General features: G+C 38.0%; 1 protein-coding gene across 1 annotated transcript in view; it reads right to left on the reverse strand.

Moving 5' to 3' along the window:
- Positions 1–5080, reverse strand: part of LOC138015894 (allatostatin-A receptor-like) — an 18722-nt gene extending 13642 nt beyond the window's left edge. The window contains exon 1 of the mRNA XM_068863027.1: positions 4992–5080. The gene's annotated coding sequence lies outside the window, so the exon portion shown is untranslated. The remainder of the gene's footprint in view (positions 1–4991) is intronic.
- Positions 5081–17500: the final 12420 nt, after the last annotated feature.

The following is a 17500-nucleotide window of genomic DNA, read 5'->3' on the forward strand; positions in this document are numbered from 1 at the left end:
TATTATTATCATTATCATTATCATTATTATTATTATTATTATCATTAAATTGATACATATTAAATATAAATCAATAAATGATATTCCTAATATATTTCTAATTTTGCGACTGGGGGTGGGCAGGAAGAGAACCAAGGAAGTAATTGGGGTCACTCGGGGGGCTTTCAAAGAATGAAATGAAAAAAATGGAATCGACATAGTCCCCTTCTAAATACTTTTTGAACACTTTATTAGCAGTTTAAGGTGGCTGTACCAGTTTTCGAGAGCCGGATCGCTATTCCCTTTAACTTCCAAGACGTTCATGGCTGCCACCCAAGAGTGACCAGGAAAAAGCTTTTAACCTCAAACGTTTATATTTGAAAGGGGTTGTGCAACGTTTCCATGTCAACAGGGGTGAGTAGATAGAAGGCTAAAAGCATGCTTTTAGTCAATCTGTATAACATTGTTTGTTTCTTTCGTTCTCTGCCTATGATGAGTTGATGAGTTTAGAAAAAGAAAAAGTAGCTGACGTCAACACATCTTTAGTAGTAGTAGTAGTAGTAGTAGTAGTAGTAGTAGTAGTAGTAGTAGTAGTAGTAGTAGTAGTAGTAGTAGTAGTAGTAGTAGTAGTAGTAATAGTAGTAGTAGTAGTGGTAGTACTAGTAGTAGTACTATTAGTAGTACTAGTATTAGTACTAGTAGTAGCAGTAGTAGTAGTAGTAGTAGTAGTAGTTGTAGTAGTAGTAGCTGCAGTAGAGCCTCCCGCGGCCGTTCCGCTGGGCAAGGGTAACAGAGGCCCTGGGGACGAGTTTTCTTCTCCGAGGTGGTGTTAGATGTAGGCCCCAGACACCAAATACTTAACGGTTTGTTTTGGTCATTGGATTTTGTGCGGGTGCGGTCACTCCAATTTCCCTGCGCTTTTTCTCGCTTGCAGGACGACACGGGAACCTGGGTTCAGGGTTGGTTTTTGACTTAACTCACATTGTCAAGAGATGTTCACGAGGTTGATGCCTTAATTAAGCGATCGATAAGCGAACGATTAAACTACATGAGTTCCGCGATTTAGGTAAATTTGGTTTTCTCCGGGAAACTAATCCACGTACTAATCTTAAAAAGGCAAAGTGAAGTTGCTCTTCCTTGGCTGCGTTCTCATGTTCACGATTGTAACATGGTAAGTTGGTCATATATATTCGGCGAAACTTCCAACGTTAAATAAGGTGTAGCTTTACCTTTCCCAAGATTTCGCTGGGATTGGGATTAGGCCTAAGCACCTATTATAGGGTATTTTGGTCGAATAACAGTTTGAGGGAGCTAGTTGGCGAAAGGATTTCGACTTTAATAACCGGATGACACTGATAAGAGTTTAAAGGAGCTGTGTCACGCTATATTGGTCTCGCTTAAGATCAATGCTTGAGATGCCTGAAATTACATCATGGATTAGAAATAGGGCTGATAATTGGGGGAAAACGTATAGCTGTCGGAGAGTTTATGGTATGATTTCGTAGAGAAACCACGGAAGCTTTTTGACTGGGCCAAATGTGCGGAACACTCAAATTGAAAGACTCTGGAGGGATGTTGTAGGGTGTGTGGTGTCCATATCTCATCCATGTTCTTATTTTAGGAGGACTACTTGTTTTAAGGTACTGTCGATGACAAAAACATGTATGCTTTGCACTTAAGACTCTTGGATCGGTTTACAATGAAATTCATTTATCATTCAAAATGAACAGAACAGAACTCTACGTCAGCTTTGGGCCTCTGGGTGTCTGCTCGGCTACAAATCTCCCGATGCTGGTGTGAGAGATGTTTTTGACCAAGAAATGTCTTTTGATCCGGACACATATGGTCATGACCCAGATGGCCTTCTTCCAGATCCTGACAATAAAGTATCGGAGATACATATTGCTCCCATCATTTAGTTTTGAATTATACTCTGAAAATTGCTCTTCAACAAAATTTTGACTCCCTTAGTGATGATGAAAACTACGGCATTAGCATTTATTTGCAAGCCCGGGAATTCATAAATCACGTTGTCCAAAATGACAATAATCTCAGTCAGCAGAAGAGCACAGACAATATTACTTTAGTGCTCCCCCTGTTGGCATCAAGGTGTGTTCACTTTTTGGATCATTTTTCCTTCTTTGCTTGTGATGACAAATTGGGGGGGGGGGGGGGGGGAGGCATCACGCTTTTGCATCAATTAATTCTAGTCCCAATTGCAACGGATAGGCTTGTCAGTGGTAGAAACGAGTGATGCTGCTTTTAATGCTTTGACTCGGGCCTGGGATCTGCCTGTTAGGTTGTGCCATGTATCAGATAGATGGCTTTCTAAAGGGTTTGTCTTCCTTGTCTTTTTTCTGCGTTTCTTAGCAGACCGTTATGCTCTTTGGAGGCGTTTTTCTGTTTCGCTTGTTCGGTCAGACGTTTGCATCGTGTATTGGGTTTTGGCCATGAAGTAGGTTGGGATGCCTCAAATTTTAGGGAGACTAAGAGGGGGTTCCTAAAAATGTTTAATGCACCAAGTAGGGGTCCTTCAATGTTCAATGTTTTTGCAACAAGTTGTTTGTTAACGTTCCCTTGTGACGTCATATTTTTTTTGAGAATTATATATTTTTAGAAACACATGCTACATATTTTGTATTAGAATGTTCTCGTACTGTTGCGTTAACTCGCTGAGTTTTAGGCATATTCTGTTTTGGTCACGTGATTTACCAAAAATTGTTGTGAGTCGAACCAGACGAAGAAATGTTGAATACAACACAATCGAAAAATAATTATTTTAAAGGGTCTATAGCAACAGTTTGGTAGTAAAGAGCCACCCAACCCCTCTTAACCCTAAGTGATTTGAATTGGGTAAAACCTTGATTTAGCCAAATCGGTCTATGTATTGGAAAACTTCTATTCTTTGTTTATCGGTGAAAGGGTGCAACCAAGTTCCAGTTGTTCAAACGATGGATAGGGCTATTCGCCTGATAAATTACTATCAAGTGGATAAGTCGTAACGAAACTACTTGCGCTATCCAATGGTTTAATTAATTTATCTCGATTATCCTTCTTCTTATTTTGGCTGTTCACGGTTTTCTGAGGTTGAAGGTAAAATGCAATTGTTAAACGTTTTATACGTTTTGAAGTTCATCAACTGGATTGTGGATGCAGAGATTTAGAAAAAAAGACTAGAAAGCTAAGGTGTGTTTTTTTTAAATAAGAGAATAAAGTCAAATCATACGTTTATTTGTTAAGTGACACAGGTCTGGAGTCGTCATTCGTTTCAGTGGAATATTCAAAATATACTCTCTTAAATTAAATAGGGAAAGGATTGCCAACTTGGGAAACATTTCGAACTTCGGAAACATTCCATACCAACGGAACTATTTCGACATTCCGGAAGCATCGCGAAGTTTGGTATTCTTTTACGATTGGTGCGCCACAAAGAAGAAATCAATGTTCTTTTATGAGCTTACCGTTGCGGTTATGTGACATCCAAAATGTAGGTATGATATTTGCAAGAAATCCGCCTAAACAAACAGCATAAGCAATCTCTTTTTCTCTGATTTTTCATTTTACTGTTTAAACAAATATTTCTTCAATTAACTGGATCAGGTTTTCTGTTAGGCACAGAGGGGGATCTACACATAGTAGAGAGAAACGAACCTAGGGGAGGTTCACACGCTACAGCGCATACACATGATTCCATTGCAACTCATACAACGAGACCATACTACATTTGCTCCATTTCCTGTGTCTTTCTTCCGCAGCATTTACTTACTCATGGTAATTACTAGAATTAAACTGAATAGATTGCGGTTGGTCTCAAAGACCAACATGTGAAGGATTTCCGAAAAACCGTTCAAACAAATCAAGCTAATAGCTAACTCTTTATTTACATAGATATCATGTGTTCGTCGCGTAATAATCATCTCAATAACTTGAAATTAAAGAAGGTTTCATGATTATGCTTTGATCAACAGGAAATTGAATGCTAAGGAAATGGCACTTAGAATGGGGCCAAGAGTGTATAGAAGCTTTAGTCCTCCCCCCAGCCCCCAACAATTTCAAGCAAAAAATACAAATTTCGAAATAACTAAAAAACACATAAAGCATAAAAAAAAAGAAAAGTAAAGGAAGAGAAAACAAAACAAAATCAAGTAACAAATAAGATGCAAAACATCTGTGATTTTATGGTTGATCCTAGTTTATTTTTTTTGATATCTCGTCAAGAATGCTGAAAAAAGCATTCCCGAGCTTCAAGATTTCAAAATTTTGTGCCGGAGAATTCCCCCAGAACCCCCTACAAGTTAGCGTCTCCAGCGCTTGCTTGTTAGCCCCTCCAATACAAAAGAAGCTCCTTCGTCCCTGTACCTTCTAGTAAAGTGGCGAAAAGCAATAGCTAGGAAGTAAAAATAATCGGAAAGTTTCTATCCCTTTTTTTTCTTCTGGAAGCAGGATGTCTATGGTTGAAAATAACAAGGACCATAACAAATAATCGGAACATTTTGCTGACCAATAACCTCACTAATAGCTCTGTTGTCAGCAAGGTTGTCGTGATGATGCAGTGGTTAGCACACCCGACTAATAACCAGGGGAATGCGGGTTCGATTCCCACTCACGGCATAATATGTTGCTCATTCAAATGGTTCAGTTCGCTATTTCAAATCGCTTAACATTTGTAGCAAACCGTATTGTATCCTTCGGATCCTATTAGCTTTTGACTACATCGTTGGATTTCCAGCCTTCTTAATTCAACATATACACATTTTACTGCGTTTATGACCAAAGATTTAAGCAAAATTTTGAAACTTGTTTGTCATGTTTTTTTTCTCTCTTCAATCGTGGGCGTACCAACAGGAATTGTGAAGACATTTCCCTTTTGCTTTCGTGCGTTTAGCAAAATGATCTACTTTAATTTGCTTAAAAATCATAATCCGAGCATCTATTGTAGGTGCAATACTCTACCAACTGCCTTTTCGCATTATTTTTATTTTTTTTGTCTGCCGATTTCTTCCCGCGCTTACCTTGTTCATCAACTTTGTATAAGCGTTGATCATTCAGAGGAACCTGTTCTCTCCGCTATCCCTGTAATGTTAAAGGAGCAAGCTATGCTGTACTGAGGTTTTGGGATTTTAAAGTAAATAGTTACTGTAGTTGCTGCTCTATAAACAATGAAATGGTGCTGCCAGATTTTATCGTATCTTAACATTTTAGAATAGACAGTTTCCGTTCATTCTTGCATATTTAATAACATGCATTCAAATTGTTACGTCTGCTTATAAGACGATGGAAAAGAAAAGATCCTACGAGGAGGATGTGAGCCAAGACCAAAAGGTGGTTATCCCGTTTTTTTAAATTCAAACACTCACTGGGTTCAGCTAAATTTGAAAACGTATTTGTTTGAATAACATCAGCTTGAGGGTACACTTAGGAAAAGAAAGGGACGAGCAAAATTAATCGGATCATAATTTGTTTAAACAAACCCAAGTCTTTAATAATGAAACCAATGAAAGAACTTATGCGAAGGGCACAAATTGGCTGCCACTGAAGGATCTGTTGTGTTTGGTCCATATATTAATTTATGAGTCGACTTCAGCTGCGTGATAAAAGTAAATATTCTGCATTAAATCGTTTTTGTTTTTCCATCGCTGTTCAGTTTTACACCTTGTACAGGAACGGTATTAGACTAAAAAAAAAGTAAATTCTTACTTTGAACGAGGTATACTATGGTAACAGTCCATAGCGACCTTTTGCTAACTACGGCAGGTTATATAAATTTCGAATGATGACGAGAAATTCGAGAAGGGCCTTTTGTGTGAACGTGTAGTTTTAGAAAAGGGACACAAACGAATAAAATGAAGATAAAATAAACACAGTTTCACAAAATCGTGGAGATAACGAGCAACTTCAGGGAATAGAAAATCGAGGAATGGGAAACTCTTATATAACCAGAGATGAAGGAATCTATTAAATGAGGAATCTCTTAAGCGTGGAATCAGAAAAAAAAATAACGATAGAATTCTAAACAAGAATAATGGAAAAAAATGATAAATTAAGACTGGGACAACAATCACAGGACTTGAGGTTTAATAATAGCTTTTACGTGCGTCGAATTCATGAATAGATTATGAAGCAAATTCGAATTCAAGGTTTTTTTTTTGGCGGAAGCCATACGTACTTTTTTTATTTTTCGAAGGCATTAAAATTTACTATTTTTCCTTCGTGAAACCTGTTCAGGGGCTTTTATTTGCTACCACGAAGCCTGTTCCTGAAAGTGTAGCAACATTTAATTCTCGAAACTCAAGGCGTATTTAGTCCAATAACTTGTCCAACTTTAATCACCCAAACAGAATTGCAAAAACAAGGAGAGCGATTCACAACATGACATAACATGCATCGAAGATAAACCCTCAAATTATCATGTCAGTTTACCTTAGGTTATCTTGAATAGAAGAAAAGGCCTTTCAGTTATGATATTATTTAAATATTTCATGACTTGTACGTAAGAAATCATTGAATGCTTTCCCTAATCACAAGAAGATGGGAAAGGAAAGATTCAATAGGGTAGTAGCCAAAACGCGGGGCCGGGGCGGGGGTCCCGTAATGTTATATTCGAATGGTTGGCATCTTTCCTTCATTTATGGTGGAAAGTTAGTCAAAAAAAATATGGAACATATGGAAGCTACGAAAGGGACATCTTTGTTTTTCGAATTAAGAGAATTTCAGACTGAAATTGGAGTTTTTGTGGGGAATATACCCTAACTCCTAGAGACACTGAAGACTCGCTGAGCTCCACATTTCAATGTTTACCTCCTCCGCGATACAATTAATACGAAATAGAACATAGCCACAGTTCCACGAAAGTCGTCATATAACGTTCTCATTTGCTTGTTTTTGCAAAATTCTTTTCAATGTTGTCGTGTTTTTTATCGTGATATACACCGAATTCATAAATGACACCGAGACGTACGTTTTAGGATAAACATGCAGTATTTTTGAGGAGGGAAGAAGAAAATGAACGATCGACGTGCGGAAAATTACATTCCTGGTTCTTCTTTAAGTGCCAGAAGGTCATCGGTATTAAAAAATGATGAGCTACGGTTGGGGCTGAAATGTTGGAACGATTATGCTTAAAGATCAAATTGTAAAGAGGTAAATTTTAACCTTTCGTAAACTTACGTCGTTCGATCCAGCCTAGGCTTATGGCATAATTGTGTAAAATCAAGTCATCTGTTTGAAGAAATTAAAAAGAGCTCTTCTTTTTCTTTTTGTTGCTATTGCTTTTTTAAGAGTCGAAGAATACATTATTCAAGAAAAAGACAGTTTTCTTATTAATCCGGATCCGGATTCGTTGTACAAAAAGCGAAACTTTGTCAAGGAATGTACGATTTGTGCTGTTGTTGATTCAAACTCTGGTGAGATTTCTTATACAAAGCTGAGGCAAAATTTTCCGAAAGGTAGAAGTATTAGGTGCTCTCTGGTGGAGAAAATACCGCTTTTTACTAGGCAGAAATGAAGAAGTTTAATAGGGAAAACGGCTGGAAAGCACCATTTTGTCCCAACCAGCTGGAAGAAAGGGAAACCTCTTGAAGATCTATGTGTTGGTATTATTTACAAAGCTGGTAGTACCTTGAATATTTTTAAATGTTTATATTATAGTTTATTCACATCTGTCGTATTGTACTGTCTCATGGGGACGTACCTACCTTAGTAAATTAAACTGTTTACTACTGCTACAGAAAAGAGTACTAAGGATTATAACACAATAAGGCTGGCGAGATCATAGCAGACCCCTGTTTACTAGATTAGGTATACTGAACGTATTTCAAATTACTAAATTAAAAATGGGTGAGCTTGTATACAAACATCAAAATAACTTGCTTCCTGATATTTATGACTCGACCCTAGTCACAAACATCAGAGAGGCCCATCGATATTGTACACGTGCAAGATCAAACCAAAATCTGTTTATACCTCGGCCAAGAACGAATTATGGCAATTCAGTTAGATTTGCCATAGCCGATAATTGGAATGAAGTACCTTAACATACCAAAAAATGCTTCCTCTCTCCAAAGCTTTAGAAATGAGCGTAAAGTTCATCTGTTTACATCCAAAGCCCGAGACTGACATCTTGTTTAGCTGTAGTTGCACCGTGTCATTGTTTGGCTTTGTTTCGTCAGTTTTATTTGTTTACTTTGTAACTCAAACTTAGTAATTAACCTAATTGTAGTCTATTTTATTTTATTTCTTGGTTTCCGCAACGTAGTCTATCATGTCTACCTGCTATTTAATATTATCAGAAACCCATAAGGGTTAAAACGTGTAACGGCTCCTTGTGTGCTGGGAAACAAGCTTCTGAATATTCAATTTGCTAAGTACCATATTTGGAACAACAAGAGCGAGGGGTTTCCAAATATGGTACTTAGCACTGAAACATTCAACCAATCAGTTCGCACTGAATATTCGGAAGCTGTGAACGCTCAGGCTCAGTGATTATCGGTGAATATTCACCTCGACTTCGTCTGGGTGAATATTCACCGATAATCACTTCGCCTTCGGCGAATAATTGTTAATTAATATTAATACCTTGTATGAATGTTAGATTAGGTGTGCGAACACTACTAACCCTGTGGGTTTTTGCTCGCACATCTCCACTCCACATTTCTGTGACATGTATTTTTAATTTGTATTGTTTTATCTGTGGAAATAAAGAAACCAATGAACCTAGAAGGACGAGTATCTTAAGAATAGAATATACTAGTGACGAGAAGCCCTTTTTGTTTTTGCTGTAAGTGCTGTCACAGCTTCATGCAGAAAAATGACGAACCACTAATTTTAAAGCGGCCTTCACACAGCAAACTAGTTTGCAAACTCGTGTTGGCAAACTCAAGTTGGTGTGTGTGAAAGACACAACAACAGTTGTTAAACATGTTGGCTGGCAAACTGTTGGCAAAAATAGAGACAAGTTCTATTTGTCGCCAACAAATTGCCAACGTGTTTGCCGACTGTGTTTGTGCCGTTCACACACTCCAACTTGAGTTTGTTAAACTTGAGTTTGCAAACTCAAGTTTGCCGTGTGAAGATAATAAGATAGTAATTTGCATTGCATCTGGAGGTGTTGTGGAACTCCGCTTGTTCATGGATGGCGTGTAAGGCCGGTTATTGTAACCGCTCTTTGGCTCTTACGCTTAAAATTTGTAAATTTTCCTTGTTTGAAAGTGGAGGTACACAAGATTTAATCAGTGATGCGGCAGCAAAATCCTGAGGCATGCATTAGTAAGCTTCAAACCTCACCAGAGTTTGAATAAACAACAGCACAACTCGCACCCTGCTTGGCAAATTTCCGCTTTGTGTACAACAAATTCGAATCCGGATTCATAAGAAAACTGTCTTTCCCTTGAATGATTTATTCTTACAACAAAACGAAAAACAAGAGCATTGTTTAATTTCTTCAAACAGATAAACTTGATTTCACGCAACTACGCCCGGTCGAACGATGTAAGCTTACTAAAGTTAAAAATTACCTCTTTACAACTTAATCTTTAAGCAGAATCGTTCTAACATTTCAGCCAAAACCGTAGCTCATCATTTTGTTAATATCGGTGACCTTCTCCCACTTAAAGAAGAACCAGGAATGTAATTTTCCGCACGTCGATCGTTCATTTTCTTCTTTCGTCCTTCGAAAATATGTATCCTAAAACGCCTCGATGTCACCATGTCTGGCCGACAGTCGACCCTGGTTGGCCGCCATTTATGAATTCGGTGTATTGGATTCGATCCCTTGACGTCCGAATACAATTGACAAGCAAGTTTCTGTGCGACTCTGGCTTTACTAAAAACCGTTTGTAGTAAATTAGAGACAGACAACAACATGGCATCAACACGAACAAAAAAGCAAATGAGAACATTGCGTGACGATCATCGTGGAAGTGCGATTTTGTTGTTGTTGTTTTTTTGTCTTAAGAAGTAAACATTACAATGCTATTTTAAAGTGTGAAGCTCAGCGAGTCTTCAGTGTTTCTGGCAGTTGGCGTATATTTCATAAACACCAATTTCAGCATCATCGGAAATTATCTTAATTTCGAAAAACAAACTCCTATTTTCGGAAAGACTAAGTCAGATGCTCGCAAAAACCAACTTCGATTTTAAAACACACAAAAAAACAAAGTTCGAATTCGAGAAAAAAAGTGATATTTCTCTTAAGAACTTTCACAGCTTCGTTAACTTCCTTAACGTTTTTAACTAATTTCCACCATAAATGAAGGACATTCTAAAACAACAGTACAGGAGAATAACGACAAAAATTAAAACAAAAAAAAAAAAAAACAACAACAAAAAAGATGGAAAGAAAAGGCACCTTCTATGAGGCAGATGAGCGCCAAAAGAAATGACAGCTGTTCTGTATGTTCTGTTCTGTATTTGTTTGAATAACATTGCCTTGCGGCTAGTCTTAGGCAAAGAAAGGGACGTGCAAAATTACTCTGATCATAACTTGTTTAAATAAACCAAAGACCACGTGGTCATTTTAAAATTAAAGATGCAGCTCCTTAGATCATGCTTCGTGGCATTAACTTTCTACACAAACATGGTGTTGCTGTGCTCTGCAGAGGGTTATTAGTGTTTTGGATACTCTCAAGAAGACTCCTTCATTCTGTATAGCCAAATGTTAGCCAAATTATGGTTTCAAATTCATTTGGGAAAATACACCATCTTCAGGTCTAAAATTAATATAATTTTCCTGCCGAACCTCAAAGGGAGAGTATAAGTCTGAATAATGCAGACAAGTAGAGAAAGGAGGCCCTATTTTAACGCAAATAGCCACTTCGGAAAGCCAAGTCCGAGTCTGTAAAAAATTAAAACCAATGAAATAACTTATTCAAGGGAAACAGAAAATAGATTGAAAATTTCAATAGGAAGTTGGCTCTGTGCTCGGGTCTTGTGCCTTTGTTAAGTCGTTCATCAGTTTATTAGCGTATCATACCGCCTTGTAGGTCCTTTTGTTTTTTGATTTTTTGAAACTTTGTAATTTGCTATAATTTGTAATCTATTTATGTACTTGAATTTTATAACTTATGTAAAAAAAATTTATAGCGGAGCGCCCAAGCGGGGAGCACCATAGTTGAGAAAATATGGTAAGTCCGTCCACCCTTCATGATGTGTGACAATGTGACCAGTACACGTAACCATATCACGGGCTCAAGTTGAGAGCTCATCCAGGAAGCAGGGGTGACTTTTGACTGCGCAGGCGGGGTTTTTTTTTGTGTTTTATCAGTTTTCGACAACGCGGTTTCGTGCGCTGTGAAATCGGACAACCAAACGTTTAACGATAAAGTTTTTATAAACAGGCCGTCAGCAAACCAAATGAAACATATTACCGCGAAAAGCAAATCAAGGTTAAGACTTCGTGATATGGGAATACATCTGTTGGTATACTACCTGTTGATAAAATCTGGTAACGTTTCATGGTGCACTCACAATGCACCATAGCTAGACAAAGATCCGTTGGTCGGATTTCATTTTGAAAATATTAGTATTATAGCCTCACACTTTCTGACATTGCTTGTGTTTAGAAACTATAATATATCATAAATGTAACGTTCCCACCAAGCCCAACAAATACGATTGTTCGGGAGTGGAATTAGATTGCACTTGAAAACTTCAATGCCCCAGCATTTCTGTTTATAACTCAGTAACTAAATCGTTTTATGGGGATCGGCTTGGTCAAAAGATTTTCGTGGACTACCGTACTAATTTGGTGAAATCAAAAGAAATTTAAGTAGTGCACCCGTTGGTCAAAATGACGTTCGAAGCAGAGCCATCTAAGCAGATATGTTTGCTTCTACATATCATTGATGTCGTGACACTTGGTGGATCACATTGTCACACAACCGTTTGTTTGCAGTTCTGTGATAGAAATTTAAATTTTTAAGAGGGGACTTCTCTTAGCAACGTACAATGCTAAATTTACAGTTAAGTTAGGCCCGTTTTAAACGTCACATTTTACATGTGCCGAATCTAATATAAATGAGCGAAAACAATAGATTTTTCTCATTTGCATTAGATTCGGCACATGTAAAATGCGACGTTTAAAACGGGCCTAACTTAACTGTAAATTTAGCATTGTTGCTACGAGAATTCTCAGCTAGCAGACTTCAACTGACAGCGCGGGCTCGGCTGAACTCCCACCTCAATCTATCTATTGACAACATTTAACTCGAAAATCTGCCCAACTCAATAGACGATATTCGTATTCCCCGACGGCCCTGGGACGAGTAGGTCTTAAGGCTTGAATGTGAGGCCAATGCGGGGAAAGGTCACACGGACACAACGTATTTGTGTGGCGATTTCCTGTGAAAATGCCCAAACATCATTGCTGTGGGTACAAGTGTTCCAACAGCGAAGCAAAGAAAAAGCATCCGGACAAATATCCCGGATTTTCAGATGTTACGTTCCACTTTTTTCCACCAGATAACGAATAAACGCAATACGCTCCTGGAATGAATGAGCGGGTGAGACGTCAAAGGTGGATTGTAGCATGTCGACTGGAAAGCTTAAGCGTCACAAAGCATACTTTGACGGAGGCTTAGGGCCCACTAAGGCAAAGTTAACCCTATTCATGCTAATAGTATATTTGATTTTCCTAAACACCTCCAACCGAAAAAAAGTAAAACAACGCCAGGATCCGGAGGAGAGACGATTGAAAGGTGTGATAAATGCTTCCATGGGAAACCTAACTCAAAAGCTAAGCAGACCTAGCCAATCGAAGGCAAGTGCTTGTTTCAATCTCCGGGAACCGACTTGTACCAAGAAAATCAATTGAAACACAATGAAAATATCATGGGTGAGCAAATCGGTGATCAGGAGATGTCGTCTGTATCATCCGAGTTAGATCACAATGAAAGTTTGGGGAATGAAATAGATGACTGCCGATTCTTGCTTGTAAAATCTGAACCAGAACTCAGCGTGAATCCAACGAAGTTTAATGACGATTTATTATATCATGATGAAGCTGTCCAGACAGATTTAACGGCTGATCAAGTCAGCAAGATGCAGCAGGCTCACTTTAAATTGCATGAACAGCAAAATGAATTAAGAAGGGAACTATTTATGGAGGAGGTGCAACGAGACGATAATTCAGTCAAGTTTTACACTGGCTTGCCTTCACTTTCATGTCTTCTCATGTTAGTTAATTTTCTGAAGCCTATTGCAAATGGCATTAAGTACTGGGATGGAAAGAACAAGACACGGAGACATATCAGGGATAAATAAAACCATAATAATCAACAATTTCCTCTTTTGTGAATATTTTTTTTTCCTTATTCAGTAATTTTTGTTACTGTTGTGCAGGTTGCATACCTGTATATCATTTCCTTAACGACCAGCATTAGTAAACACTAATGTATTTGTTGTGTTATTATCTCTGTTTTTTTTTTTTTAGGAGAACATGAAGAAAGGTAAACCTGGCCAGAAGAGGCAGCTCCCTTTATTTGCTGAGTTTGTGATGGTACTGGTTCGCCTCCGATTGGGTTTGTTGCAGAAACAAATTTCAGATATTATAAATATTTTGCATTTCCCAGCCATCAGTTTCAAAGATTTTTACAACGTGAATAACTTTATTATATCATGTGTCCAAACAAGTGCTTGAAAGATGTCCATCTAAACAGCTTATCAAAACGTATTTACCAAAATGCTTTTCCAAGTATCCAAGAACACGTGTTATTATTGATTGCACAGAATAAAAGGTTGAGAAACCTAGTGCTCCCTCTTCCCAAAAAGTTACTTGGAGTGATTACAAAAGCCACAATAGATTCAAAATACTTGTTGGAATTACCCCTTCGAGATCATTTAGTTTTATCTCTGACCTTTACTCTGGTGCAATATCTGACCATGCAATAACTATCAAGTCAGAGTTCAGTAGAACAGTTAGAGCCCATGGATGATGTCATGGATGATCGAGGAGTTAACTTGAGAGATCTCATTACCAAGAAAAAGGCAACACTAAACATACTTCCATTTGCCAAGGAAAAGCAGTTGTCAACTAAAGCACGTACTAGAACGGATAGCTTCACTAAGAATTCATGTGGAGAGAGCCATCCAGAGAATGAAAAAATTCAGACTATTACAGGGGGTCATTCCTATTAGTATAGCTGCAGTGGCTAATCAGGTTGTATTTGTGTATGCAGCTCTTTGCAATTTTCTAAAACCACTTGTGAAAAAGTAAAATAAGTTAATGGCATTGTTACCAATGAAGGTTGTTGCCTAATAGTAATGTTGTAACCCAGATAGCTCAGTGAATTTGATTTTTGTGCCCTGTTGGTGCCTTAGAATTTTCCTAAGCAAAGGTCTTGTATTGTAGAAGGCATGTAGTGCCATATGAGTCATCACTGTTATATAGTAGTTTTCTTACTTGGCCATGCCTCTGCATTACATTGCCACACCATTAATCTCGTACCCAGATCTCACTCTGTCACTGGAAATGTGAGGTCTGGTAAAGTTCGACAGTACACCATTTTTCATTGGCTACTAAAAAAAAAAGGGTGCGGCAATGCAATCTACGCTCCGATTGGGTTATTTCGCGGGGCACTTAGTGAAGGTTTGCTTTTCGCAAGCTCATGTGCTGTTTTGAATAAGTGCCAGTTGTGCGGAGGAAAGTTTTGTTTTTATACAGTTGAGGAAAATCATTTTTAAAATTTGCGACGTTTGTGTAAATGGTACCGACAAAAGCCCCACGTACCCTGCCACTCGAATAAAGTTCTGCGTAGCTTGCTACGAGGTACGCAGAAACTAATAAATTCAAGTTGAAGTATGTAATTTATTCAAAACAGTATTTCTCGTTCTTAAAGCGTGACTCGCGAATTAAGTAGTGATCAATTGTGAATTTTACGGTTATATTAACTACATTTTTCACGAGATCGTGTCAAGAAAATAGCGCTCGTTGCAGTGATTAGGTCTAAGCACTCTTTAACATTTTCGCTTTCAATTTACGGTTTGGGTAATTACATTTTGCACGAGATTGTGTGAAGAAAATAGCACTCGTTTATTGATTAAGCCTAAGCGCTCGCTTCAGTGATTATGCAGTTGGTACGACATATAAACAATCTCGACCGTTCAAAAATAATCGCCTGTAGCCCTTCTTTCTGTTTCGGCTTAAGTTTAAGGTTTCCTTGTTCTCTACCCAAAAGAATATCTTCAATAATACTCTCGAAATCCATGTTTATTCCGCAAAATCACTCAAAATCACAACAGAGAGTACGAACATGCGCAGTGATAGAAAAGCCCGTATTTCGGGCCTCGCTGGCACTGAGCATGCTCGAAATCGAACTTTACCAGATCTCCCTTCCGTATGACCGTGGAATGAATTTTACACTTGTGAGAGCACTGGATGATGAAGAGTTATTTTAAAGTACAATCCAAAATATGCAATGCTATAACAAAAAAGGCCTGTTTGGCTGTTTAGCAAACTTTTTTTCCCAACAGAAAATTTCTATGATAAATTGGCATAATTTAATAACATAAATGGTAATTACAGAGTTTCTAGTAGTGAAAACGTTCAAGTGCAAGTTGAATTCTTGGGTAAGCAAGTTTATGTATGGCAATCCCAGTCTGAAAATGGGTGGGATTAGTTCCTTTTATTGTTTCTTTTATTTTCCGTGTCAGTAAAATTCTTGCCTGTCACTCCCCTGCTAAGTGGTGTCTTTGTGCATAGCGCCTTCTGCCCGTAATTTCTTAGGATCGAAAGGGTAGCGAGAAGTGCGTAGATTTCTCTGGTGGACACAGTAGAACGATTAACTTAACAGGCAATGTCGTCGAAAGTCATGTAACGCGAATGGCGTTTTAGTGGATCTTTGAACAAAATATACCCTTATGAAGCTCAATAAGTCAATTGGATACTGAACAAGACAGGCGATGGAATCTTAAAGGCGACGAGTAATGGACTTTCACAACAATCTGTGCCCCGTCGAGCCGAAATCAAAGTGAGCTGTATTTCCAACATTTTGTCACGAGTGTAGTGTTATGTACAACACTGAAACCAAATGGAAAATTATGTGGTAACTTATAAGTTCAACAAAGTCAGGTAAAAAAAAAAAAATGGAATTGTGACAGTCAAGAATTATTTGAAACAAAGCTTGTCGACTATTTTGTGCATCATTTATATTCAAGGAGAAGGTTTTCAGGAAAGGGTTTGAACTTGAAGTACATGGTAATTTGACACGATTGAGTGCACGCAATGAAAGGAGAAGAGGTTTTTTGCCTCTTATAGCAAGTATGTTGTTTGTTTCAATAAAATGTTTCGCTGGAAAAGGATTCTGTGATATTTTCTGCCTTTGTGAATTATAATATCATGTTGTGTATTGAATTTTCGAGCTTAAGGTTGAAATGCGATACGGGAGGATATTTTTAGTATTGCTCGGTAAGCAGGAAGGGTTCACGAAAATAAACAGGTCTGTTGGAAGCGTGCTTGAGTTTCAACAAAATGAGCCCCAAAATCAGCAAAAAATTATGACCCCAATGACGGAATTACCAGGTGATAAATAATCTCGTAAATTTTTGACTTTGTAGAAACAATGGTGAGCGATTGTGATCTTTGTTTTGAATTCGCTCATTTATTGTCAAACTTTATAACACTTAACAGAAAAAGAAACTTACGAAAACCCGGTATCTTGCCATCATTTGACACAGATGCTTCACTGTTTGGCGAGTAAACATGCTGCGGTAACTTAATCACGGCGCCCGCTGAATTCCGGTGATGTCATTTACGATTTTGCGATTTATCTGTGCAGCCAACCGTACAATAAAAAAATTGAACATAGCAAAAATCTCCCAAAATGTTTGTCGCTGATCGTAACTTTTTATATTCTATATTCACGGTTCAAAATTAACCTTGTTTTTATGTCGTAAATATGTTATTCTAGAGCGACCGTCCTGGAAACTTCCTTCTGCTCTTTCTAAAAACTGTGTATCGATATTTATTTACATTTGCATCAATATTTGTTTTTGCATAAAGTAGGCTAACAAAATCTGTACCTTTCTGAGTTCGCATTTGTTAGCGTTAATAGTATTTTCGGTCCAAAGCTTCTGTTTTACGAAGGGGTACATGTTTTGGGTCACCCATCCAGATACTAAACCCACCGGACAGGGGGCAAAATTTTAGAAAACTCTGTCAGATGCTCAGAGGGCACGCTTAAACTTGTGGTGAAAAGAAGTTGTGAGGGAACTTGAAAATCATCAACAGGTCAGCCCAGAAGCCCATGTTTGTCACTTCCCATTTATTTTCTTCAATCGTTCTGGGTTCAGTACTTTGCTAGTAACCACATGTCTTCTCAGGCTATTTATCTAAGACTTCTACCATGGCACTACAATGATAGACAATACCAAAACAATATCGTGCACTGTTAGAGCTAAATATTATGCAAGGACAACCTGAATCTCCTGGAAGACAACACACAGCTCAGTTGACATTATGGAAGAAATCGCTGTGTTGCTTCACTACCACACGTAATCAATGCGTGTCTATTTTTTCTAAAGAGGACAG

Source organism: Montipora capricornis, chromosome 9 (assembly GCF_036669925.1).
Source record: "Montipora capricornis isolate CH-2021 chromosome 9, ASM3666992v2, whole genome shotgun sequence".
In the NCBI taxonomy this organism is placed as follows: Eukaryota; Metazoa; Cnidaria; class Anthozoa; order Scleractinia; family Acroporidae; genus Montipora; species Montipora capricornis.